The sequence below is a fragment of the Lissotriton helveticus genome, chromosome 7 (assembly GCF_964261635.1).
Source record: "Lissotriton helveticus chromosome 7, aLisHel1.1, whole genome shotgun sequence".
Classification (NCBI taxonomy): domain Eukaryota; kingdom Metazoa; phylum Chordata; class Amphibia; order Caudata; family Salamandridae; genus Lissotriton; species Lissotriton helveticus.
This window is the reverse complement of record NC_136068.1, coordinates 493901232-493926873: the sequence shown is the minus strand read 5'-3', so window position 1 is coordinate 493926873 and position 25642 is coordinate 493901232.

Genomic DNA, 25642 nt, shown 5'->3' with positions numbered 1-25642 from the left:
TTATGTGGCTCAGATGGCTCTGGATCAGCTGATAGAAAGGTTTACTTCCGCTCCCGTTCTGGTCCATCCAGACCCGGCTTTGCCCTTTTTTGTTGAAGCCGATGCTTCCTTGGGTGCTGTGGGGGGGGTATTGTCACAGAGGGATGTAGAGACCGGATTTATGCACCCCATAGCTTTCTTTTCGAAAACCCTGTTGCCTGCCGAAAGAAACTATACGGTTGCTGAGCGGGAATTGCTGGCCATTAAATTGTCCTTTGAGGAGTGGAGACATCATTTGTGGGGGGCCCGTCATTCTATTACCATCTTTACAGATCATAAGAATCTTGAGTTCTTTCGATCTGCTCGGGCCCTTACCCCCAGGCAGATGAGGTGGGTCTCATTCTTCAATGAGTATGATTTCATTATCACCTACAGGCCCGCCGCTCAACAATTGAAATCGGATGCCCTATCTCGCATCCATGTGAAACCCAATGAGTGGGGGACCGATAAGGACTCAGGGTGTTTTATTCCATCCGAGAAGATAGTGGGGAGTATCACACTGGATGATTTTGTGGCCTCGGTGAAAGATAAGCTGAGGAATCTGGATTTAACATCTTGGTCATCTCTGCCTTCCTTTTCTCAGAGAGATGGGTTGCTGTACCACGGCTCGCAGTTGTTTATACCTCCCTCTTTACGTGACTCTGTGGTGGAATGGTGTCATTCATCTGCTCTGGTTGGGCACCCAGGAATTCATAAAACCAGGGAATTCTGTTTACGTTGGTTTTGGTGGGAGTCATTGACTCAGGATGTGCAGCAGTATGTAGCTTCTTGTCCGGTTTGCGCTGTGAGTAAACCATCTCATTCCAGCCCATCTGGCCTGTTGAGGCCCTTACCTGTACCTCCTGCACCCTGGCATACGATTAGTATGGACTTTGTTACCGACCTACCTTTGAAATCAGGTTGCACGGTGATTCTTGTCGTGGTTGATTCCTTTACAAAGATGAGCCATTTCATCCCCTTGCCTAAACTACCCACGGCCAAGGAAATGGCATTGATATTCGTGTCATCTATTGTGCGGCTGCATGGGTTGCCTTCCTCCGTTGTGTCTGACAGGGGTTCCCAGTTTGTGTCCCGGTTTTGGACTGAGTTAGGGGAGGCCCTTCATATGAAACTCTGCCTTTCTTCAGCCTATCATCCCCAGTCCGATGGTCAGACAGAGAGGGTTAATCAAACCATGGAACAGTACTTGAGATGTTTGTTGACTTCCCTAACCTGTGATTGGGTGGTGGCCCTCCCTCTTGCGGAGTTCGCGTACAACAACAGCTTTCATTCCGCGTTGGGAATGTCTCCCTTTTACTGTTCTATGGGGTTTCATCCCAGGGCGATCCCCATTCAACCCACTGGTCATGTGCCTGCTGTTGATGCTTTAGGGACAGCCTTGAGCCGGATATGGGATTTGGCAAGGGAACATCTGGTAAAGGCTAAAGATGACATGAAGCGACAGGCAGATAGACACAGGATCCCTGCTCCGTCCTATGCCGTAGGGGAGAGGGTGTGGCTGTCTACTAGGAATCTGCACCTGGATGGCCCTAGGAAATTGCAGCCTAGGTTTGTGGGTCCTTTCCCCATAGCTAAGGTGATCAACCCGGTTGCAATGAGGCTGGAGTTACCGGATGAATATCGCATCCATCCGGTGTTTCACACCTCACTGTTGAAGCCATATGCAGACACTGATCAGACCTTGCCCCCGCCCCCTCCTGTGATGGTTGAAGGTGAGGTGGAGTTCGAGGTTCATGCTATCCTAGATGCAAGGAGGAGACGAGGGAGGTTGATGTACTTGATTGATTGGAAAGGGTATCCCCCAGAAGACCGTTCTTGGGAACCTGCTACTGAAGTGCATGCCCCCAGACTGGTTAGGTTATTCCATCTTCGTCACCCGACCAAACCTCGCCCGGTGGGGAGGCCTTTGAGGGGAGGTACTGTTGGGAATTAGAGTGGGTTTAGCTCCCTGGTCTAGTCTTTTTCCTTTTACTTTGTTTTCTATGGTGTCCTTCCTCTGTTTCCTTGTTTTCGGTAACCCCGCCCCCCTTCCCTCCGTGGATTTAGGTCGCCAGCACTAGGGCTCTGTGCTTGGTTTCTGACCTTGTTGGCGTTTTTCGGAAGTCGGGATTTCGCGTACTCCTGGATTCTTCGTGGGAACCTGTGGGACTTTGGATAATTCCACTCGCTTCTTAGCAAACGGAGGCTTTCTGCTGCACGAGGCTTCGTGTCAGCCGCCCGGATGGGTGCAGCTCCGGTCGGCTTCCAGAGAGAGTGAGCAGCGGCGGTAAAGTAAAAGGAAGCGGCCGCTTTGGAAAGCGCGTACACTTTCTGTTGCTGTTTTTGGGATATATTCGGGACTGTGTGAAAGGGTTTTCCTCGACGAGGGAACCTCGTAAGCTTTACCGGGTCCTGGTCGCCCGAGGTTTAGTGTAGTTTTTTCTAGCGCTATCATGGTGGCGTGTTTAGTCTGTGGCCACAGAGAGTGGGAATTTTGTTGGATTGATTAGTGCCCAGTGCGCACTATACGTTTTTCTTCCTGGGGTTTTTTATGTCAGACGTATGACTTTTTTCCCCCTGTCACGTGTATCGTACTAAGCAGGATTTGGACTTGCTCTTGGATTGTTTGCTCTCCTCGGATATTTCCTGAAATGTTACACAAGTAAGGAGGGGATTGGGGTGTGTTGGATGTGTTTACTGGGTGGGAACGGGGAATCAAAGGAAGGAGCACTGGGCTATATGTTAACGTACTCTTTCTTTTCTGTATTTCTTTTCTCTTGTGGCTGCAGGTCAGGATCCCCTTCCCCAAGCTACAGAAGAGGGTCTGCTGTGCTGTAACAGGGAGAGAGCATTGGCTTTGCTTTTTCTTTGTTTTACGTTTTTTCCTACCTTCTCCCTTCTCCCGGTTCGCGTTTCACGCTGTACATAAGTGCGTGGGGCGATCAGAGAGGAGGCAGATGAGTGGGGCCATCCTCGCTTCCGTGGTTGTGGGTTGAGTCGGCGAAAGATCCAACACTATCTCCGTGGTGAGGTACTTAGATAATACTGCCTCCTTTTATCCTACTGATTGACTTTGGGGGGAATCGGGCTGAAGTGTGTTTATTAATATTGGTAAGGGTGTTCAGGGGTAGCTAAGTTAAACTTTGTTTTTTGTGTTCATTAGACCCATATATGTCGAAACAGAAGACCCCCATTGCTCCAACTAACACCATGGATAACTATCTGGTGCAGGTGGTGGCAAAAATAAATAACGAGCGTAGATCTTCTTTTGGTCTTAGCGCCTCTCCAACATCGTCGCAAGGGGGAAACATATGTATGAATCTGATAGATATGGATGCAGGAAATGTCATAGATCCATTCACTCAGCATTTTGCTGATGATTTAGAGCTGAATGTTTCTGTGGTCTCAAACTCTAAAATCAACTCTGACATAATAGAGGAGGGTGATATAGATACCCCCCAAGATGATTTAGAGCTTATTGAGTGTCAATCCTCTCCATTGGCTCCTGTCCCCGCTCCAAGAGCAGCCAGAGGGGGTTCTAAGACCCTCCCCAGAAGAGAAGGGCTGAGATCAAATAGGAAAAGACCAGCAACTCCTCCTAGTAAGAACCCCACAAAAGGTAAAGTGGGAGAAGAAAAAGGGGGCATTGTCTGGGATGACGCAGTTATAAAGAAACTTATGGATATGATGGATAACAAACTAAACAGGTTAATCAAACCGTTGATATCTAAAATTGATCACCTCACCGACAAAGTTAACAAATTGGAGATCCTTTTAAAAACCACCATTGATAATGTGGGGGAGATACCGCACCTGGTGTTGGATAAAATTAATGAAAAACAAACTACAGAAATCAGATCTAGGGGAGCAGTAGATGTTGTAGCCCCCACCCAGACAACAAGCACAATCCCTGACACACAAATATTTCATCCCACTATTGCTGACTTACCATCTATCCCAGGGAGAACCATTGATCCAGGCCCAAATCGAGAGACAGGACCTGTAGAGTTGGTGATAGAAGCGTCACCTTTGATCCTCGTTCTCGCTAATGTTCCACCTCTGAATGCAGGACAGACTGAGCTACCAGAATTACTGTTAAACAAAGCATTAAACTGGTTGAGTAATAATATGCACATTACTCCTTGGGGAAAAGAAAAGCTGACAGATGACCTGATTTCAGCAAGAAGAGTGAAGTGGATAGGGAATAAACCTAAGAAATTTGCGGGGGACTGTGTGGTACTGAATATGAAGGGCCAAGCAGTGCTATCGGAAATCCTGCTTAATTTATTCCCGCCACAACGAAGAACTGCAGAACTAATACCACTTACACTCGACTTCTTCTATAGTAGAAGAGGATTAGGGATAAAGCCTAGTGTTTTAAGGACCAAGTGGTCTGTCGTGGGTAGCAGAAGTGTTAGGGATAGCCCAAGACAGACATGATTGGGGGTTGCACTTGGAAAACAGATTTTCAGCTTTATCTAATTTAAATGAGTGCGATTGACTCACAAGGCAGGAATATCCGCCAGTTATAGCTCAAAGAAGGCAAATTAAGGAAAAGGTAGCCGTCTGTCCATGCACGCAACTGTGCAACCAGCCAATAGACCCCAATGAAATTTAAGATCTAAATTTTGGGGAGGTAGATAAAGATCAGCAGGGGAAAAATAGGGTAAGAGCAGAAAGTGAGGTAGCTATGGAGGGCCGTAGAACAATGAGTATTGATCGTGTGGAAAATGTTGAGGACTTGGGTCATTTGGGATGTAACCCAGGAATATCTTCCTTGACTCTTATCTTGTGGAATATAGCAGGCATAAATAATAAGATATCTTCTCCTGAATGGGCTGATTTTATTGACCAATATGACATCATCTTGTTACAAGAAACTTGGGCACTAAAACCAGTTTTTCGCCATGGGTATCTAAACTACTACATACCAGCAACTAGAAATCATATAGGACGTCCTTCTGGAGGTCTATTAATTTGGATTGACCAGACGTTGAACTGTTCAATAACCCAAAGATCTTCCCCATCAAACGATATCTTATCAGTAACCATCAGATGGGACAGCGGCCAAGAATTGGCTTTATTCAATGTCTATGCCAGGGGTGTTGGTGGAGGTAAAACCTCAGAAGTAGTAACTACATTAGAAAATGAACTAGAATTGCTGGAACCACAATTCCATGTAATTGTGGGTGGGGATTTTAATTCTACTTTTGAACCCATGGGTGAAGAGGATAGGTTTTTGTCTGAGGAGGAGGACAATAAGTGGGGAATACCTCAGTTGGAGGTTCCAGCCATCAAAATATGGAGTGCTGTGGCAATACAGCTAAAGAGTTTTTGTTTAGCAAGAGGATTGAGAGCGGCAAATGGGCGTACGCCCTCTGATATAAAAGGGAACAACACATTTGATAATGGACGTGCCACTAGCAGAATCGATTATCTTTTGATAGATGTAAGGGCATGGAGTAAATTGGTAGACATGTCCGTGGAGGCAAGAATGGAAAGTGATCACAATCCTTTGTGCTTGACCCTCCACACCCATCATAAGACTACAGATTGTGTTAACAAAATTGAGCGGGTCACTCAAGATGTTGTGTGTTCAAACAACCAGCGCCATTTGAAATGGAGAATGTTGATTGAAGACATAACGAGACTGGAGGACCTTAAAAAAGTAGTGATAGAGGAAGTAAATAATATCAAGCCCCACAGTGAGAATTCCAACTTCCAGGTCTATATGAAGGAGGCACATAAAACATTTTTCTCTAAACTCCAAAGCTTTTTTACCAAATCTGTAGATCCAAGAAGACTTAAAAAGGAATATCCTAGGCAGGGTTGGTACGACACGTGCTGCAGACAGGCACGCCATAACCTAAGCATCGCATTGAGAACGGGTAACTCTATGACAGTTAGGAAGGCAAGAGGCGTATATAGATTGACTCAAAAATAAGCGAAGAAACGCTGGGATGAAGAACGCTGGTGCGAGCTGAAACAGGCTTGCGCAGCCAAGGACTCCAAGCTATTTTGGGCCACAGTAAAATGGGATAGGGGTGGGATAGCCGCACAACCACATAACCATGTCGCAAAAGATGATTGGATTGAGTTCTTCCAACCACAGTATGCATGTAACCCGATGCACGCTGTAAATTCCCCCACTCCTAGTATCTTTTTTAAACACCAAATATTTACTGAAAAAGATGTTAGCTTGGCCTTGGATTGCGTATCAGGGGGTAAAGCACCGGGCATGGATGGAATCCCGGCAGATGTGTTTCTATCTGATAGGATTTCATGGTGCACCTACTTTACATGGTTGGCAAACGCAGTGGCGATGGGAGGGGAAGTGCCCGCTTCTTGGAAGGGAGCAGAAATCATCCCCATATTTAAAAAGGGTGACAAAACACAGGCGAAAAACTATAGACCCATCAGTCTCATTGATACAGCGCAAAAACGAATGGGGCGATTAGTCCAGAACAAGCTGCAACAATGGATTGATGAAAATAACATACTGTCACCTTACCAAGCAGGGTTTCGCCCCTTGACCAGTAGTGCCGACCAAGTTTTTTACTTTATAACAATTTTTGGGAGAAATGTTATCTTAAAAAAGGGCACATTATATGCCGTCTTTGTAGATTTAAAAGCAGCCTTTGACCTGGTTCCAAGAGGAAAACTGTGGCAGACCCTGGCTGCTACAGGGATAAGTCAGGAACTTCTCACTCTTCTAGTACGCCTTCATGAAAACAATCTTGCTAAAATCAGATGGGGCAAGCAGGGAGAAGTGACTGAGCCCTTTCCGGTGGAGCAAGGGGTGAGACAAGGGTGTGTCCTGGCCCCAACATTGTTTTCAATCTATATTAATGGTATTGTTGACCACCTGAAGAAATTCCCAAGTGATGCGCCAATTATAGCAGGCTCACATGTACCCGTATTAATGTTTGCGGATGATACGCTTCTACTTCCGAGTGGTCTCCAAAAAGTGGTTGATGCCTTTGGAGAATTTTGTGACAGCAGGGGCCTTGAATTGAATACATCTAAGACCAAATTCATGTGCCTTAATTATCACTCTACGTTCAGGGGTGTGATAACATACAAGGGCACCCCACTTGAGAAAGTAGATGCTTTTTCCTATCTAGGAATAATCCTACAGGGAGACATGAAATGGAAATCGCACATTAATACGGCAGTACTAAAGTTTAACCAACTAGCAGGGGTGGTAGCCCTTAAACATAGGGCCTCACTGACAAAACCGATCAACTGTGCTCTTGAAATCTACAATATGAAAGTACTGAGCGCCTGTTTGTATGGCTCCGAGCTTTGGGGTTTCTCAAATTTGGGTACCTTGGGAAGAGCAGAAAACAGATTTCTCCGAGGACTTGTAATGGCCCCACAGAGCACGCCCACAATCCCCTTGAAATTGGAATTTGGCAGGAAAAATGTAGAGGACATAGCTCGGCTACGGCCTTTGTTATACTGGAGGCGCCTGATGGTGACCCCAGAGCTATCCCACTATCTAATAGCATTGCTAGATGTAGTTAAGTGTGACCGATTCCATTGTATTGTATGGTTAAAGGATTTGCGGGACACTCTTGTAAAGTTAAAATTGGAACATCTGTGGGGTAATAGGGATGTGGCTTGTTTCCTATCGAAAACTACACTGAAAGAAATGTACTGGGAGATAGTGTATTCAACTATGTATCAAAAAGGTTCTTCACCTAATTTGTCATCTCGCTTTTTGGACATTAAGATGTTCCCATCGTGTGAAGATTATTGGGACATAATCGAACGCCCTCATGACAGGAAACTATACTTTCAATTTCGGATTGGAACACTTCCAGTGAATAATTTTAAGAAACACAGGAATCCTTCACGGGATGAATACTGTCATCATTGCAAGGACCAAATAGAGCACATCTCCCATCTATTGTTTTGTTGTCCTTTATATGCCAGTCCAAGGCGCAAATGGTTAAAGCCAGTCTGTTTAAATATGGGTACTCGTTGTCAATCGACCGAACTTAGAATATTAAAATCTGACTGCTCTGCACTAGTAGCGATTGCGGTAGCAAAATTTCTTGCTTGGGCCTGGGTAATCCGTTCCCGTTCACTACTGTTAAATGTAATATAATTAAATAAGGTCGCCTTGTTCCAATTGCTCTCATATCTGAAACATGTATATATTATTTTAACTGTTTTTTTTTTAATGAATTGATAATAATTTTTATGTGTATAAACTATTCGACTGTCACTGTTTAATATGTTTTTTAAAGAAAAAGTTTTTAGCTATAGTATTTATTGTATAGGGTAGGGATTGATGCTTTTATGACAAATGTCGAATAAAGCTTTGAAATTGAATTGATTCAAAGATGGCGGTTTGTATTTGATGAGGGTTGTGGAGATTATGATGTCTAGTCCTATGTTAATTTCTAACCAGGAAATGTTTGTAAGACACTCTGAATCTGTCACTCCGGTGTGTGATCAAGACCTTCCGAGGTCGAAACGCATCACAGAGGACTTATGAGGTGAAATAAATCTCCTTATCTTGAAAAAAACCTGAAAAACAAAAAAGTACAAAAAACTAAAAAAAGTTATTTTCAGAACTAACTACTCTGGTTAAAGAAAGAGCTAAATGTATATGCTAGTGTGTGAAAGTTGACATAAATGTATACATACTGCATAATTGTCTAAAGAATGCATTTGCCGTATATGGTGAATGTATAACTGCAGAACTATAAGGAAGTGCTGTAGCATGACACTGTAAGCTCTTTGGCTACAGCGTGCTGAGCTACTTCCGAAGCACAGAGATGCAACATATGTACATAAATATGTTGGAAGTCTGTCCTTCCCTCTGCACTGCTGCTTAAACTGCAGGCATGTGGTGATACAGGCACCCTTGCACCATGGTGCAAGAATATCTGTGTCGTGTGGAGTTTGTTTTTGTGCAGGAAGACACACCTTCCTGCACAAAAACATTCAGTGAAGGCATTTTTCTCTTACAATGTATGCTGTGCTTTGTAGCATATATTGGAAGAAAAAATTAGGAGAAATGAAAACAATTCTGCAGCAGATTTACAATCTCTCTGCACCACCAGTACGTCACTTTTTGTGACGTACTGGTTGCGCAGGTGGCTCCTCCATATTTACAAGGAGAGAAAAAGTTACCCTGCGTGACTTTTCCTTTCCTTCCAAATACGGCCCCTTCATACGCAGCTCTTTACGTATATATATTACATCATTCATGACATGGTTAGTGACATTACTGATCACATCACTGATGACATCTCATATGACATCACTTATAACATCACTGATGACAGCATCCAGTAAATGTGGTTTGGTTTGTTATTTAAATATGTATTATATATATAGTAATCTGCATGGAAGAATGAGTGGATATAAAAAAATCTGGATAAAGGATTTAGTAGCAGTGTGATTGATTGTTTACTTGAGTAATTTATAGTGTCTCATTAAATATATTGGATAGTGACTAAACTGTGTGAATATCTGTATTACTTTGTCAGTTGTTCTGTAAACCGCTGCGCCAGTTGGTTACTAGCTACGTGAAAGTCTGTATTATTTATTGATTAGTTAACTGAGTATTTGTATGGGAGAGTGAATGTGTGTGTGGATCGGTGGAGTGTGTGTGACTGCCCAAAGATGTGTGAATAGTTGATTCAGTAGGTATATGGCGTTAAGACTTCATGTTATAACAATTGTTTGGGTGAGTTAATATCTTTATGGGTGTGGTGATGAGCAAATATATCTCTCAATGGTACATGTGCAACAAAGTACAAAAACAAAAAGGCAGTGTATGTGACATTTGTTGTATATAAAGAAGTATACATATGCCTCAGTGATTGCATGAGTAACTGTATGGATAACTGTATACTTGTAATAGTGATTTCATAACACTAACTATGAGTTACTATCTATATGAATAAATGAAGTGCTGTTTGTATAAGTGTTGCGGTAGTGTTTTAGGGTTTAGGGTAGTGTAGTGGTGTTTTTGTAGTGAATGGGTTGTGCTGGGAATAGATTTAGGGTTTAAGGTACTGCATTGGTCTTTCTGTAGAGTCGGGGGTCGTGTTGGTGGTATATTTAGGGTTTAGGGTAGTACAGTGGTGTTTGTGTAGTATAGGGGGTCATGCTGAGGGTAGTATTTTAGGGTTTAGGATAGTGCAGTGGTGTTCGTCTACTGTAGGAGGTAGTGTTTTCGGGTTTAGAGTAGTGCAGTGGTGTTTATGTAGTGTAGAGGTCCATGCTAGGGGTAGTGTTTTAGGGTTTAGGGTAGTGTAGTGGTGTTTGTGAAGTATAGGGGTTATGCTGGAGGTATGTATTAACATTACACTATGACCACCCTAGGCACAATTATCAGTAGTAACCACCAAAAAATTCCAGGTCAAGTTATCAGCAGAATTCTAGGAACAAGTTTATCAATATTAAATGCTTCTAATCAAGTAAAATTCAAATCATCACATGCAGTGTGCCACAAATGGTATTACCACAACAGTAAGTCTCCCCAATTTAGATTTAAAGTGGATAAACATGTTTCATGTGACAGACCCATAGGCCAACGCTGCAGCTTCCACATGCTTCAACACCCTCCACATACTCAGCAAGACCTTCAAATAGACCCAAACCCCGAATCAAGGAAGACCATCACCCAAGCACTCATCACCAGCAGGCTGGACTACGGGAACGGCCTCTATGCCGGAATCAACAAATCTCTACTCCACAAACTTCAGACTGTCCAGAACACCGCAGCCAGACTCATCCTCAGCATCCCACGACAAGACCACATTACCCAGCATAAACGAGCACTGCACTTGCTCCCTGTCAAAAAAAAAGTGACCTTCAAGCTGTTCACACACATATATAAAGCCCTCCACAACACCGGACTCCATTACCTCAATCTCCTTCTACACCCCCAAAAGAAACCTCCACGCCGCTGATCAGGCCTTGGCCGAAATCCAGTATATCCACAGAACCAGAAAGGAGGCATACCCATCTCCTACATTATGGCCAAGACCTGGAATAAACTCCCCCTCAGCATCAGATGAAGCCCCACACTGAAAGCATTCAGGAAGAGCCATAAGACCTGGCTTTTCGAATGACCAAAGCTGCACAAATCACACCTACATACTCCCCCAGCGCCTGGAAACCCTCACAGGTGAGTAGTGCACTCTATACATCCCTAATTGATTAATTGATACGCCACCACAGTGTGTGTTTGTGTGTTATCAACAGGCCCTGCCATTGGTTTGGCTGTCTGTAACTCTTAAGAGTAGTGAAATGAGCAGTAGTACCTTCTTTAATATACACAGAGTCTCTGGGATTGCTTTGGCTTCACCTCTGAGAGGTACTTTCAGGGTGCCGGTTAGCTACCAGTAGCTCCCGAGCTACTGGTTGGAGACACCTGGTATGTATAGTGAATGGGGAATTGTAGTCCTGAAGCACAAATGTGAAGGTTATTACACCACTACATGCATAATTCATAGCACTTCTTTGAATCACTCCATTCCCTAAAGCCTGGCTCACCGCATGAGTACATGCTTACTGACTGAATGATTACATTAATATAAGTAAAGACACTGGGTGAATTCTTAATTGGTTGACTTTTACTTTAGTGAATGAATTACTATATGGTACTGAAAGAATCATTTTGAAATTGCAACAGCAGGCACACTGTGTTTGCTGTAGTATATGGATAGTAACTGGGGAATTGTAGGCCTGAAGCACAAATGTGAAGGTGGTTACACCACTAGATGCATAATGCATAGGACTTTGAAGCACTGTATACCCTAAAGCCTGGCTCACTGCAAGAGTATATGTACTTATGTAACTGCAAAGACAGCAACCAACCAAATCATTCTCTCTCAATTTTGCCAAATGGACACTGATTCATATTGTGATTCTAGACAAATAACAGTATCCCTTGTAGAGTATAAAGAAAGATTAAAAATATTAGACAAATAAATGGAAACTAGGGGTTTAGGGTAATGATGAATAATAAAAAAAGTTTTAAAAAAAAGGTAAGTTACTAGAATGATAAGTCGAAAAAAGGGGAATCAATGTTAATACTCGTATAAAAAAAAATAACCTTTAGAAATGCTTTAATAAGAAAAACGAGTTTAAATAAAGCATTTTAGAAATTATATGAAAGTTAAAAAGTATGGAAGGAGGCACGTTTACATAAGCACGTGACACACTAAAACAGTGGAAATGAGAACACCTGCCAACTGAAAAACGTGAGTTAAAAGTGGGAGGAGCAATAAATTGATCCCATAGAGTCTTAAGTAAACAAATAGTATATAAACCACACCCGTGAGATGATTAGTTTTGTTTCAGAGAATCAATACGGGCGAAGATTCTACGAGCAAGGTAATAATTTGGGGCTGCGGAAGCATCTTGAGAATATCTTTCATTTGCTCAGAGGGAACATATTGTTAATGTATATTTAAAAATACATTAAACACTATGTCCCCTCCAGAGGAGTTGGATGAATGTCGACGGAGGAAGGAAAGAATATCGAAGAGAGGTAAATTATCTGAATGGGTATATGTTTGATATTTTTAAAAAAGAAAGCAAAAATATTTAATTAATTACAGAATGTGGTATGATTAAGTTTAAATGGAATATAATAACAAGTTGATGAAAGAACCATTTAAAAAAATATAGCTTAATTAAGCAATTACTACGTGCAAAGTAATGATTAGGAGCGAAGCCATCATCTTGACTTTATCTTTCATTTCCACAGAAGGATCATATTGCTAATGTATATTTTAATTTAAATATAACTTTATGATCCTTCAAGTGGAGTTGGATGACTTTCAACAGAGGATTTCAAAGAAATATAAATAATATTTTTTTTAGTATGCAAGTATTTCTTAATGATTGAAAAATGTAGTATAAATAAACTATTGATGAAACGAAATACTTTGGAATAAAGGAGAATATTTTTTATCTTCTTGAGTGAAAATGGGCTAAAAGTATTTATATTGAGTAGTGCTTTTACCAATTTTCACTCATGAAGAACAGGAGGATTATCTGCTCAAGCACTTTTTTTGAAAACAATAATATAATTGTGGCTTCAAATGGTAATTAATAATTCTTTTCATTTTTAAAAATGATTGTTAAATGTAATAATGACATGAAATGTACATAAAAAAGAAAGATGAAGTAGTGAGGGAGTGTTTGTCATAGCACTTCGATTCTACTTTATCTGAAAGTTAAAAAAACCAAACATTTAAATAAAGATAATGGGGCAACACTTATATAATGTAAACATAAGTAATGAGTGCTTATGATAAAATTAAAAACATGTGGTCTAACGCGTGATACCAATGAATGAAAAAAATATACATTTCCCCCATATGATGACTATAAAGGACTCAATAAAAATATTTTGAAAACATTAGCTTTTTTCTTTCAAGGATGTTTTGAACAATTATACATTTAATAAAAAAACATAGTACTCCACGCTAAAGGAGAAAAGTCAGCACAATTATGATAGAATAGAAAATAGAATAATATTTTTAAATACCTTTACAGTCAACAAACTCGTAATCAGAATACACAGTTTAAGTTAAAAACATCCTACCACAACCAGTTTTTGAAACGCAATGTAAAATAAAGTGCGTCTCAAAATGGGCTACGTGCATGGTGGGAGTATCGTAACGTCACATAGAAAAAACAAGACAACCAACATTAGGATCAGGAACGTAGAGTTAACCACATAACAGCCAATCAAATGTTTTTAAAAATCTGTGCAAGGAAAGGGATTGGTCGGTAATACGTCTTCTTACAATGCTTCACAACCAATGAAAAAGAGGTGTGGAAAGTTTCTGTTTTTAACATACGAGAAAATTAGATGACCTTGCAAGTACACGCAGCGAGAGGCAATTATTAAAGATGACTTGCTTTCGCAGGACCCCGAAAAGCTTCTTGCAGAATAAGTACGCACTTATCTGCCAGACCCCATTTAATGATTACCCCGGCTCTCAAGCCTAAACACGTCGGAAATCATCTCTCATCACTTTCTCTTTTTCCAGGTTCACCGTGAAAGTGCGTGTCTCCTTTTCCTTCAACTCCTTTCTTTTTTATAGTAATTGTTACTCATACACTATCCAGAAAATACCCCACAGATGCAACCCCCTGGATTTGCAATAGTAATTGTTGCTCATACACTATCCAGCATATACCCTACAGATGCACCACCTTGGGGTTGGAATATTTTTTTTACTGATACACTATCCAGCACATACCGTACAGATGCACCCCCCCTGGAGTTAGAATAGTAATTGTTACCCCTACACTAACATGCACTTACCCTACAGATGCACCCCCCTGGAGTTAGAATAGTAATTGTTACCCCTACACTAACCTTCACTTATCCTACAGATGCACCCTGCTCTCTCTTTCAAAATCCAAACCAGATTTACAACACCCTTGCACCACTTTTGAGCCACTTTTTTTAAAAGTGATGTAATAGTAACGCAATGAACTTGTAAACCTGCCCCTATGCACATTACGAGCAAAACAAGTACACAACTCATTCAGGGCCAGATGTGGTCACCAAATACCGGCCGGTAACGGCCGATTTCGGCCGTTACCGACCGGTATTTGGTTTGTGACATGTAGGGCCCAAATGTTAACAATTCCAAACTAAGGGGGTCATTATGATGACGGGCGGACTTAGTCCGCCCGTCATCCTAGCGGGACTCGGGACCGCCCGCCATAAGGGCGGGGGTCCCGGGGTGGTATTAGGATGTGCCCGCCTATTGCTCACTAATGGTTGACTGCAACATCACTCTCATTTCTACAATTACCAAATCCACCATCACTATATCCACCACCACTACGTCCACCACCACTACGTCCACCACCACCACGTCCACCACCACCACCACGTCCACCACCACCACCTCCACCGCCACCACGTCCACCACTCACCACCACCACCACCACCATGTCCACCACCACTACCACCACCACATCCACCACCACTAATTCCACGTCCACCACCACGTCCACCACCAACACCCGCACGGGGCCCCCAGAGTGAAGTCCGCCTGCATTGCCGCCATGGAAAGGCATTGCCAAAAGCACATCATAATATGGCTGGCGGTGTCTGATAGACACCGCCACCATATCATTCCTTTTCCGCCCCAGCCTCAAGGCGACCGAGGCGGAAAAGCGGCAGACGGTCTTTCCGTCCGCTGAGGTCCCCCCCCGCCATACTAATATGGCGGGGGGGAAAACGAGAGTGGATGGCGGGCAGATTGCCTCCGCCAGGCCGGCGGTGGCTACCGCCAGCCTCGCGGGGTCAATCCGCACGCATCATAATGGGCCCCTAAGCGCGGGCTCCTGTGCATGTTTAAAAATTAGCTACCTGGGATGGTCAAATCTCAGGGTCTAAAATATTACATTTGATGGTGGTCCAGAGGGGCCCTGTAGCCCAGAGACCATCATTCCTCGGTGCTACAAATAACTGGGTGCGGGAGCTTAAAGGTCCATATAAGCCCCGGGGATTACCACTCTCCGGGGCTTTTTATATTTTGGGAGGGGGGCTGCGTGGTCTCCATTCTGGAGCAGTGGAAAGCCTTGGGGAACACCACCTCCCAGGAGCGGCTCCTGCTGTGTCTCGGGGTGCTTACCCTCAGGACACTGCTGTTTGCTATGGCAGGATGGGAGTAGAGGTTCCCGCTGTGTCATAGCAAAGTTGAGGGCATATTAACAAGTGCTATTTCACTGCAATTTATTTTAAAAAGCCAAAACTGCGGTGAAAATTATATGGCCTTAGGTAGCGCTAAAATGCATTAATGGTTGTTAGCAGCCGGTTTGCTAATGGCTCGCCTCGTATCTCCAATGAGTTGAGTTGCAATGTAGGCATTCCTAGAGGCAAGGTAGGTGTTTCTATGACAATATAACATGGAAGAGGGAGGTAGGACATCAGCGTTGTATTTACAAGGGGGCCATGGATTTGAGGACCGATAGCAAAACTCTCGCTAATTGCGGTTTATGTTGGATCCTGACATCTGTTCTGAAGTAGACTTAAACATTTTTAATATGTGAGGTGGATTGATATGTTAAGTGCACAGTCTTATATTAACAAGGTTTTCACTTGCGAACATGAATTTTCACTGGATTTCTCGCGATATTGAGGCATATTTACAAGTGCAGCGTTGAAATTGTCGTTGCTTTACCGTTAGGAAAGTGTCATTAAATTTGTTGTGGTTTCCTGGAAGCGTAAGCGGAGTGGGCTGGACTGACGTATGCCAGTGCTGTGCGAGGCTGTGAACCATGATTCCGGAGCTATGGGAGTGGTTCCGTCGTGAGATATATGAGAAATCAACTGATTCGGGTGTCCTTGTTGTAGTGCTGACGTCACCCGGGTCTTAAACGCAAATGTGTCATTATATCTGTAAAGTACCACGGCATGGCCAACATGGAAGGTACGGGGTATCACTGACACAATATTCATCCATAGTTGCACACATAAAAGATGGTGGACATGACGTATTTCTGCGAATATGAATGTTTGTTGTACATTCAGTGGAGTGTTGTAGATGTAGTAATACAGGGCTGTGAAAGGTTTAGGATGCAGTTTTTGGTACATGAAGGGCAGCTAAAATATATACGTATGTGGTCATTCAGGTACACTGTCGAACTTGGTGCTGGAAATCAGTGTTGGAGCCTCTGAGTCGCGTCCACATCCTGTTATTGAAGAGAAATGACGTAATCTACACCTACCTGAAAATGTGCTGTAAATACGGTGCTCATGTAAATTGCTGATATAGTTTTGGGTTGACTACGCGCTATATATATATGCACACACTCCCTCTTTTTTCTCTGCAAAGACTATTTTCTATTCAAATCTTTTTTTAAAGTGTTGCCCCAAATTCTTATTGATATAAGAGGGCATGATATACTTTCAGATAAAGTACAATAGAAGTGCTACTAAAACACTCCCTCACTACTTCATCTTTATTTTTAGTTTTTTGTACATTTCTTTTCAATTAATCTTTATGAAAACATTGTGACTGTTAAAAAGGATTATTTTATTATTTATTAGTTGACATTAATATTTTTTTCATGTTTACTGCTTGGAACGATAAACCTCCAGTTCTTCATGAGTGAAATTACGTCACAGTAGTACACAATATACATACTGATAAACCCATTTTCACTCTAGAAGAAAAAGAGAATTACTTGATCATTTTTTTTTATTTGTACATATTTCAAACCTTCTTTTTTGGGCGTCTTCGTAGTAATTTCAATTTGAGATGATAATACATGAACTTTTCTTACGTCATTTCGTTTCTAAAGTACAATTATACTTTTACACACTACATTTAGAAATCATAATAATATACTTGCATTAGAAAAACTATATAAAGCATAAACTTATACCATTAATTTACCTCTCTTTAAAATTCTTTCCTCCTTCCGTCAACATACATCCAAATCCCCTGGAGGGGAGATAATGTTTTATATATTACAATATATACATTAACTTTATGTTCCCTCTGAGTAAATGGACGATAAACTGAAGATGAATCCGACAAACGTAAACTCTATCTAATGGAGAAGTGTGGCTCACTGGTTAGAGGAGGCAGACCCGGACGCTGATATCAGACCCGGGACCAGGGTTCAATTCCCGACGCGGCAGGGTCTTGAGCCCAAAATGTCCACGGACTCAGTAATTCTGGCTTCAGTGCCTACTCGAATCACAGGTTCACACTCTGCAACTCTGGGCAATAGCTTGCTTAATCTCCACTACGGCCCCCCGCGGCGGGTTGCCTGGCTTTCACCTTGGGGATACCCAGTAGGGGCTATCTCACAGGGAAAAACCAGGACGGGTTCCCAATGCAAAGCGCTTTGAGACCTGGCGGTGATATTGCGCTATATGAAAACCCATACACCCACCCACCCATCTTGCTCATAGTTTGGTCACCCCTAATTAAATCAAAGAAACAAAAGTAATCATCCTGCGGGTGTGGTTTATATACGTTTTGGTAATTGAAGTCACTATGGAACCAATTTAGTGTTCCTTCCACTTTTTTGTCACGTTTTTCAGTTGACACATGCTCACATTTCCACTGTTTAAATTGCGCAGGTGTTTTTGTAAACGTGAAACTTGTTAAACAGTTTTAGTTTCGTTTTATATTCTCATACGTATTCGCACTTTCTTTTTCTTTTAATTATTTCTCTCTTTTATTATAAGAGTATTAAAATAAATGCCTTTGTATTTATCTTTTAAAACAAGTATATTTATTGGTTACTGTGTACAGTTTCTGTCCACAATTTTAATACACTTCCCCATCCAAAACCCCTATTATCCTTATTTTTTTAAAATGTATTTTAATTTTTTTGAGTATTAAAATAAATACATTATTGTTAATGTGCGAGTTCCTTCCCTTATACACAGTTGATTGCCACATCTCTGAACATCTGGAGGTACCTGGTGGTCTAGTTGGCCCCCGAGGGACCCACAGGATTGAAGAGGAATTAATTATCTAACTTAAAATGCGCCACAGGGCGTGTTTGCAGACATGTCACCTCAGGCCACGTCCCTTTCCTTCACCACTGTGCCCGTTGCGGGTTTTAAGTTGGGGAATTAATTCTCTTTCAGTACTGAGGGTCCCTGAGGGCCAAATAGCCCAACAGGTTTCGCCAGTATGCGCCAGGGAGCTGTGTTGCAGACAGTTGTTCAGAGGCCATGCCCCTTTTTACACCTCTCTGCAACACAGCTCTGTGGAGCTTACTGGAGGTATCTATTGGGCTAGTTTGACCCTAGGGACCCTCTAAAATCAACCAAACTACGAATTCCGATTTACTGACCTGTTATCAGGAGATACCTTAGTGCTGCATCTTTGATCCCAGTACTGATCCTGAAAAGTAATTCTAACCGTACTTACCAGTAACTTGAATTTCCTTCCATAGGCTAACATTGACTGGTTTCACTTGGAAATTCTTCTAAGTGTGTAGTTTTTGAACTTTAAAATATTCACCTAAAATCATTCGAACAACAAATTCCGATTTACTCACCTGTTATCAGGAGAGAACCCAGTGCTGCATCTTTTAGCCCATGAAAAGTAATTTTAAGCGTACTTACCAGTAACTTGTATTTCTTTCCATAGGAATCCATTGTCTGGTTTTCACAAGAAAAGTTTCTAAGCGTCGATTTTAACAAACTACAAATATTCCTTAAAAATCGCCTGTATAACTTAAACACATTCTTTCAACTGTTTACAGGCGATTTACCATTGCTGGATACAGGATCCACCACTGAGTAGGAAAAAGTAACAATAACACTACTTACCTGCTAAGTGAATTTCCTCCCATAGGATAACATTGGTGATTCTACGTGAAAAAGTACAACTTTTAAAATACAATAATATTCCTTAAAAATCACTACTGTAACCAAAACGAGTTTACTCAACTATTTACAGGAGATGTCCCAGGGCTGAATCTAGGATCCAGTCCTGTGGTTAGAAAAGTAATCCATAAAGTAAATAATTGCATTTAACTAGAAATTCCTATTGAGCTCAATGTTACATTGTGTTTGAAATTGTGTTGCCGATTGCAATAACTGTAACTACTGTACTTAAAAGTCTATTGCCTATTTGCAAAGTATTTAAACTAAAGTAATTCATTCTGAGAAAGTACACTTTGTAATGTAATGTATAATGTAATTATAATATAATTTAAAAAATAAAATATCTAAAAATAAATAGTTTAAAAAAGTGTAGTAAATCAGTATAAAAAAAAATATAACAATTAATACATTTAACAACGGTCATTTACAAAACCTTTGAAATTCATTGAAAAAAACATAGGTTTCAGACATGTTATAGTTACGATTAGCATTTAAAAAACCTTTGAAATTCACTGAAAAAACCATAGGGTTCAGATGTATTTTAGTTACGAATTAGCATTTAAAAAACCTTATAAACTCACTGAAAAAACCATAGGTTTTAGATGTGTTATAGTTAGCTGGACATTTCACTCGTACAAAACCATTGAAATTCCTATGTTATAGTTAGTTCTGCTAACTATAACTCACGCGCCCGCAATCCACTGCTGATGATGTTACATATTACATCATTCATGACATGGTCAGTGACATCCCTGATGACATCACTGATGACACCTCAAATGACATCACTGATGACATCCTTTCTATAAGAATGGCAGAATAATTTATCCCTTTCTAACTCAGTGTGAATGGCACTGTGGTAATCCTAGGCTTAAAAAGTTTGCAAAAAAAACAGACATTTGAAGTGAGCAGATTGTGTTTGTGTATATGTTTATATATATTATCCTCGATTCAAAACTCCTTTTGGAAATCAACGCCCATAGAGGTGTGGCGCGTAGGCCGGCAGAGAAATACCAGCGTTTAAATAATGCAGAACTGTGGGTTTAATGCGCTCTCAGGTCACACAGAAACCAACCAATGCTCTAATTCAAGATAAGAGGATTTATTTCACCTCATGATTCCTCAGTTTTTTTATTTTTGTTTTTCAGGTTTTTTTCAAGATAAGGCGATTTATTTCACCTCATAAATCCTCTGTGATGCGTTTCGACCTCGGAAGGTCTTGATCCACATCGGAGTGACAGATCAGAGTGTCTTACAAACATTTCCTGGTTAGAAATTAACATAGAACTAGACATCATAATCTTCACAACCCTCATCAAATACAAACCGCCATCTTTGAATGGTAAAAAAGGAAAACAAAATGCAAAACATGGTTGTTATTGGCAATTATTAATTTCATATGCCCAGTGAATGCACATGTCTGAAGCCCATCCCTTTGTGAGTGATCTGTGTGGGCAAAAAACATCATGGTACTAGATAGTGTCATAATATAATGGTGCTATGCGATATACTCTGGATGCCCTGGTGTTACCTAATAGAGGCCAAGAATGGTCTCCGTCTGCCTCGTATTCTTTCAATGTGTTATGTAGTGTGTATGCCACGTAAAAGTCTACAGAACCTCAGTGCCCTGAGCTTCCATAGGATAACCGATCAAAGGCAGTGCATGCCGGTAAATGTAGTTCCGCCACATGCAAACTCAGGAAAAAGAAGGCCTTCGTGTTACTATTCCTAGTGTTTGACTGCTTCCAATGTGCGGATAATGCCGTAATCATCCTGATAGATGACAAAGCTGCCATGTCCTATTTATTCTCCATAGTGGTCAGTGCTGCTGTATGGCTGGTAGCTGGTGGTGTACCCTCCCAAATTCGTTCGGAACTGTAATTTCCAAAATGCTTTGCCCCAAGGGTGTACCTGGTGGTGTACCTTCCCAAGACCGTCATGAATTGAATTGAATTGAATTGAAAAGGCATTTCTAGAGGGCATGGCTACCCGGAGACATCCCAGCGCTAGTGCAGACCACTTCAAGCTTGAAGGAATTTAAGGAAATAAAAAGATCTTCAGAAGCTTGCGGAAGGTAAGATAATTCGGTTCAAAGCAAATCCACAAAGGTAAGTGGTTGCACAGTTTTGCAGCATTGTACGCGAAGCGGCGTCCTCCGCTTTGCGCTTTCTTTATTATTGGAATTGCTGCTAACTGCTTGTTATCAGATCCGAGTGACCTGGAAGGATGATAAGACTGAATGAGGGATCTGATAATGGGTGGCTCTTTGCCTGATAAAACCTTGTGAGTAATACACAACGCCTTAAAATGAACTCTTTCTTGAATCGGCAGCCAGTGAAGCGCAGTGAGCGAGGGTTTGGCTGATGCACATTTTGAAGAATTAGTGAGTAGACATGTTGCATAATTTTGCACAATCTGCAACTTTTTAATAGTAGAAAGAGGGGCTCCAAGATATAGGGCGTTAGCCTAATCAAGGCGGGACAAGATTTGTGCCTGGACCAGCACTCTACAAGCAGGAAGCTGAAGCCGGGGGAGGATCTTTCTGAGCATTCTTAATATTCCATATTAGCAGGCTGCTACCTTACGTGCTTGCTCTTTAAAGTCTAGGTTATGATCTAACCACACTCCAAGTCTCTTGATTTGAGCTTTGGGAGAGGGTGTTGGGCCAAGACAATTGGGCCAGGAGGAGTCGATTCTTTGTGTGGTATGATTACCCAGGAGCATTAATTCAGTCTTTGCTCCATTAAGTTTCAGGTAGGAATTATTCATCCACCAGGACACTTTTTCTAAGCATAATGCCAGGCCTGGGGCTGAGTTTTCCTCTTGATAGTGACATGAACAGTAGATTCCAAGATGTTACGCCCCACGTGTGATAAAATTCTATAAAGTTTGTCTCACCAATAGTGGCTTAGGGCCATGATCACTCTTGCCCCCAGGAAGAAATGCAATGCAAGACACTCTAAACTTAATCAAAAACACCCTGTATGTCATCTTACTACAGTGCATAATGATAACCAAAATATATCATAAAATAACAAGTAAATCTTGTCTTATCTGGGAGCTGAGTTGCAACACAAGGATGTTGTGAAGAAAAGGGTGCCATTGTTACAGGCACAAGACATGTATCCCTTCCTTTCCTCCTGAGAAAAATGCAGAAGGAGAGCAAAGTGTCAGAATGGATTGAGAGACAAATGTGTAAATACAGAGAATATATGTAGATATACAAAGAATGGGTGCCAAGCAAGAGACAAATGCAATAGTGATACAATGGTACTTGAGTACAGATCAAATGAGATAAATAGATAAGAAGATAAAACTTATGCAAAGACAATCGTGGATATATACAGGTAATAATGTACAGAAAAACAGGTTCAAAATAAGAGGTTCAAAATGAGTATGCAAAGGGTTAACTGCCCTATCCGCCTAATGGGGTCTAGGGTTCCTGCAGGTGTACTGCCATCTCCTCATCAATGTTGTGTCCATTTGGATGAGTGTCCATCCCTATGATATACCTGCACCCGCGTCTGAGTCTCAATGTACGATTGCCTCCTCTCCTGTTGCCCATCACATGTTCTATAGCATAATAGACAAGTTTGGAGCTGTCTGAGTAGTGGTGCGTCTCGTAATGCCTGGCAACCAGATATTGCTGGTCTCTGTTCGTTATGGCCCTCATATGCTCAAGGATTCTTTTTTGGACATAAGAATTGTGCTGCCTACGTACCACAAATTGCATGGGCACTCCAGCACATAAACTACGAAGGTGGTGCTACAGGTGAGGAACTGTTTGATTGGTACCATGCTATTGGTACTGGTATTGAAGAACTCATTCTTCATGCCGCTGTTGCCACAAGCCTTGCAATCGCCGCAAGGAAAGAAGCCCTGCAGGCTGGTTCCCCTGGTCTGTATCGTGCCTGTGAGATCACTGTGTACTAGTAAATCTCGTAGGTTGCGTCCTCTTCTGTATGTAATGCTCGGTCTTATAGGGATAGTGTGGCCAATGACAGGGTCCTCTCTAAGAATGTTCCAGTTATGTGTAATGGTCGGAATTCCCATTGTAAGTGAGGATGACCCTGGTTTCACTGCCATCAGTAATCTCTGGGTTGCTCATGTTGGTGTTCTCGAGGATGGTGCACCTGTCAATATTTTTAACCCTTTCTGTTGCTCTTTTGAGAACCCATAGAAATCTGGTAATAATGGTTCCTTGTTCCCTAGTGAATGCTTCCACGGAGCTGCAGTTACGTTTCGCTCTGAGTAGTTTCCCGTAGGGGATACTCCACTTCAAATTGTCTGGGCGGCTACTCATTGCGTGTAGTAAAGTGTTCCCTCTGTGTATTTCCAAATATGCTCATGTGGACCTTATTGGAGACTATCTTTATTTTGTTGTCCAAATATTCCACCTCTTTCTTGCTGATCATACTGGTAAGTTTGGGGATGTGGGAATTGTTGTTGATTTTGGCTACAAATCTCTGAGCCTCCTGTTCACTGCCATTACAGACAACGAACAGGTTGTCTATATACCTGAGCCACAAGATAACTTTTGCGAGGTCCAGACGTAAGTTTGTTTCTTTCCTTATCTCTTCCTCCCATGCTCCTATGAACAGGTTGGTGAAGCTAGGGGCAAAGCATGTGCCCATAGCTGTGCCGAGGGTTTGTCTATACAGTCCGTGATTGAACATGAAGAAGATGTTGGTAAGGCAGAACCTAATCATGTCCACTATCATCTGTGTGTGTTCCAAAAATCTGATGATTTTGTGCCCCAGATATTTGGCACATGTCGCCACTCCGTGTTCATGGTCAATCACTGTATACAGTCAGCTTACGTCCATGGTTATGAGAAGATTTTTATCCTGCCACTCCAGAAAGAGGATTTTGTTGAGGAAATCTTTAGTATCAATAACACACGAGGGCAACGTGGTAACAAAATCCCTTAGGAAATGGTCAGAGTAGTGTGATACATTCTCCAGGGTGCTACCCCGGAGCATTTATGAGGTGAAATAAATCCCTTTATCTTGAATTGGAGCGTGGGTTGGTTTCTCTGTGACCTGAGAGCGTGTTAAACCCAAAGTTCTGCATTATGGTTATATATATATTATTGTATAACTTTGCACTGCAACCCTCTGCTTTTAATGTCTTACCCAAACTTTAAACTGTATTTAGGATCTGGTTTTAGTAGTATTTTATGCTGCTAGTTTACATATGTTTTTTATGTCTATTGGCCCGATGGTCACGTGATTTGCACTCTTGCACTTTAAATTCATGGGCTTTTTCTACCAGCGTCATGTGATCAAGGGCTTTCTGGAACCGAAACGCATCATGGCGGTGCACAGCACACTTACGGAATAAATATTGGCAAATTACTTGATTGGGTCAGTTTCGTCTGTCCTGTATGCTGGATGTTGCGACGAAGTTGCTGTTATATATATATATATATATATATATATATATATATATATATATATATATATATATATATATATATATATATATATATTGAAGCTCCGTGGTTTTCCCAATCCAAGGAAAACTCAAGCACTCCGGGTACAGCAAAAAAAGTTTATTGACGCTTACAGCAGGCGAAAGATGACAGACGCGTTTCAAACACACAGTCCTTCCTCAGTGTCAGTGAAATGCTGCGCGCGGCTCATTTTAGTACACGCCCTCACATGAAAGTGAGAGCGGACTTGCTTTACAAACACAGATGCCTATTCTTTAACGCTTGGTGGAACGTGGCGGCCATAATGTAGATAACACATCATAGATGAATATACATAACATAACAATTGATGAATAAATTCATTGCATATTTCTGAAATGTTTCAACACTATGGACTGACAGCCACTGCCAGATGCAAATTATTGCACAAAAAAAGAAATTTAATTTCGCCGTAGATCGGCATATTTCTGGCTAAATCCCCAATCAAAATATAAACACCATAAATTAACACCATAGATTAAGGACCCTTCGCGGCATATCATAAACCAGAGATAAAATTCAATCTCGCCGTGTATCGGCAATACTCCGGCAACACAATACATATTGCGTCCCGGAAGTAATTATATATCTGACTAATTCGTGCCTGACCATTATCAGAAATGTAGTGGAGAAATTATTTACATTTGACAAAATGTCAAAGAATTTAACAATTGACAAAAATACATCATAAGTGGAAACAGAATGCATAACACATTAGATCTATTAAAACAATGAGATCATTGTAAGTGGAGGACCCTATATTCCTCACAAGGAGCTATACCAAC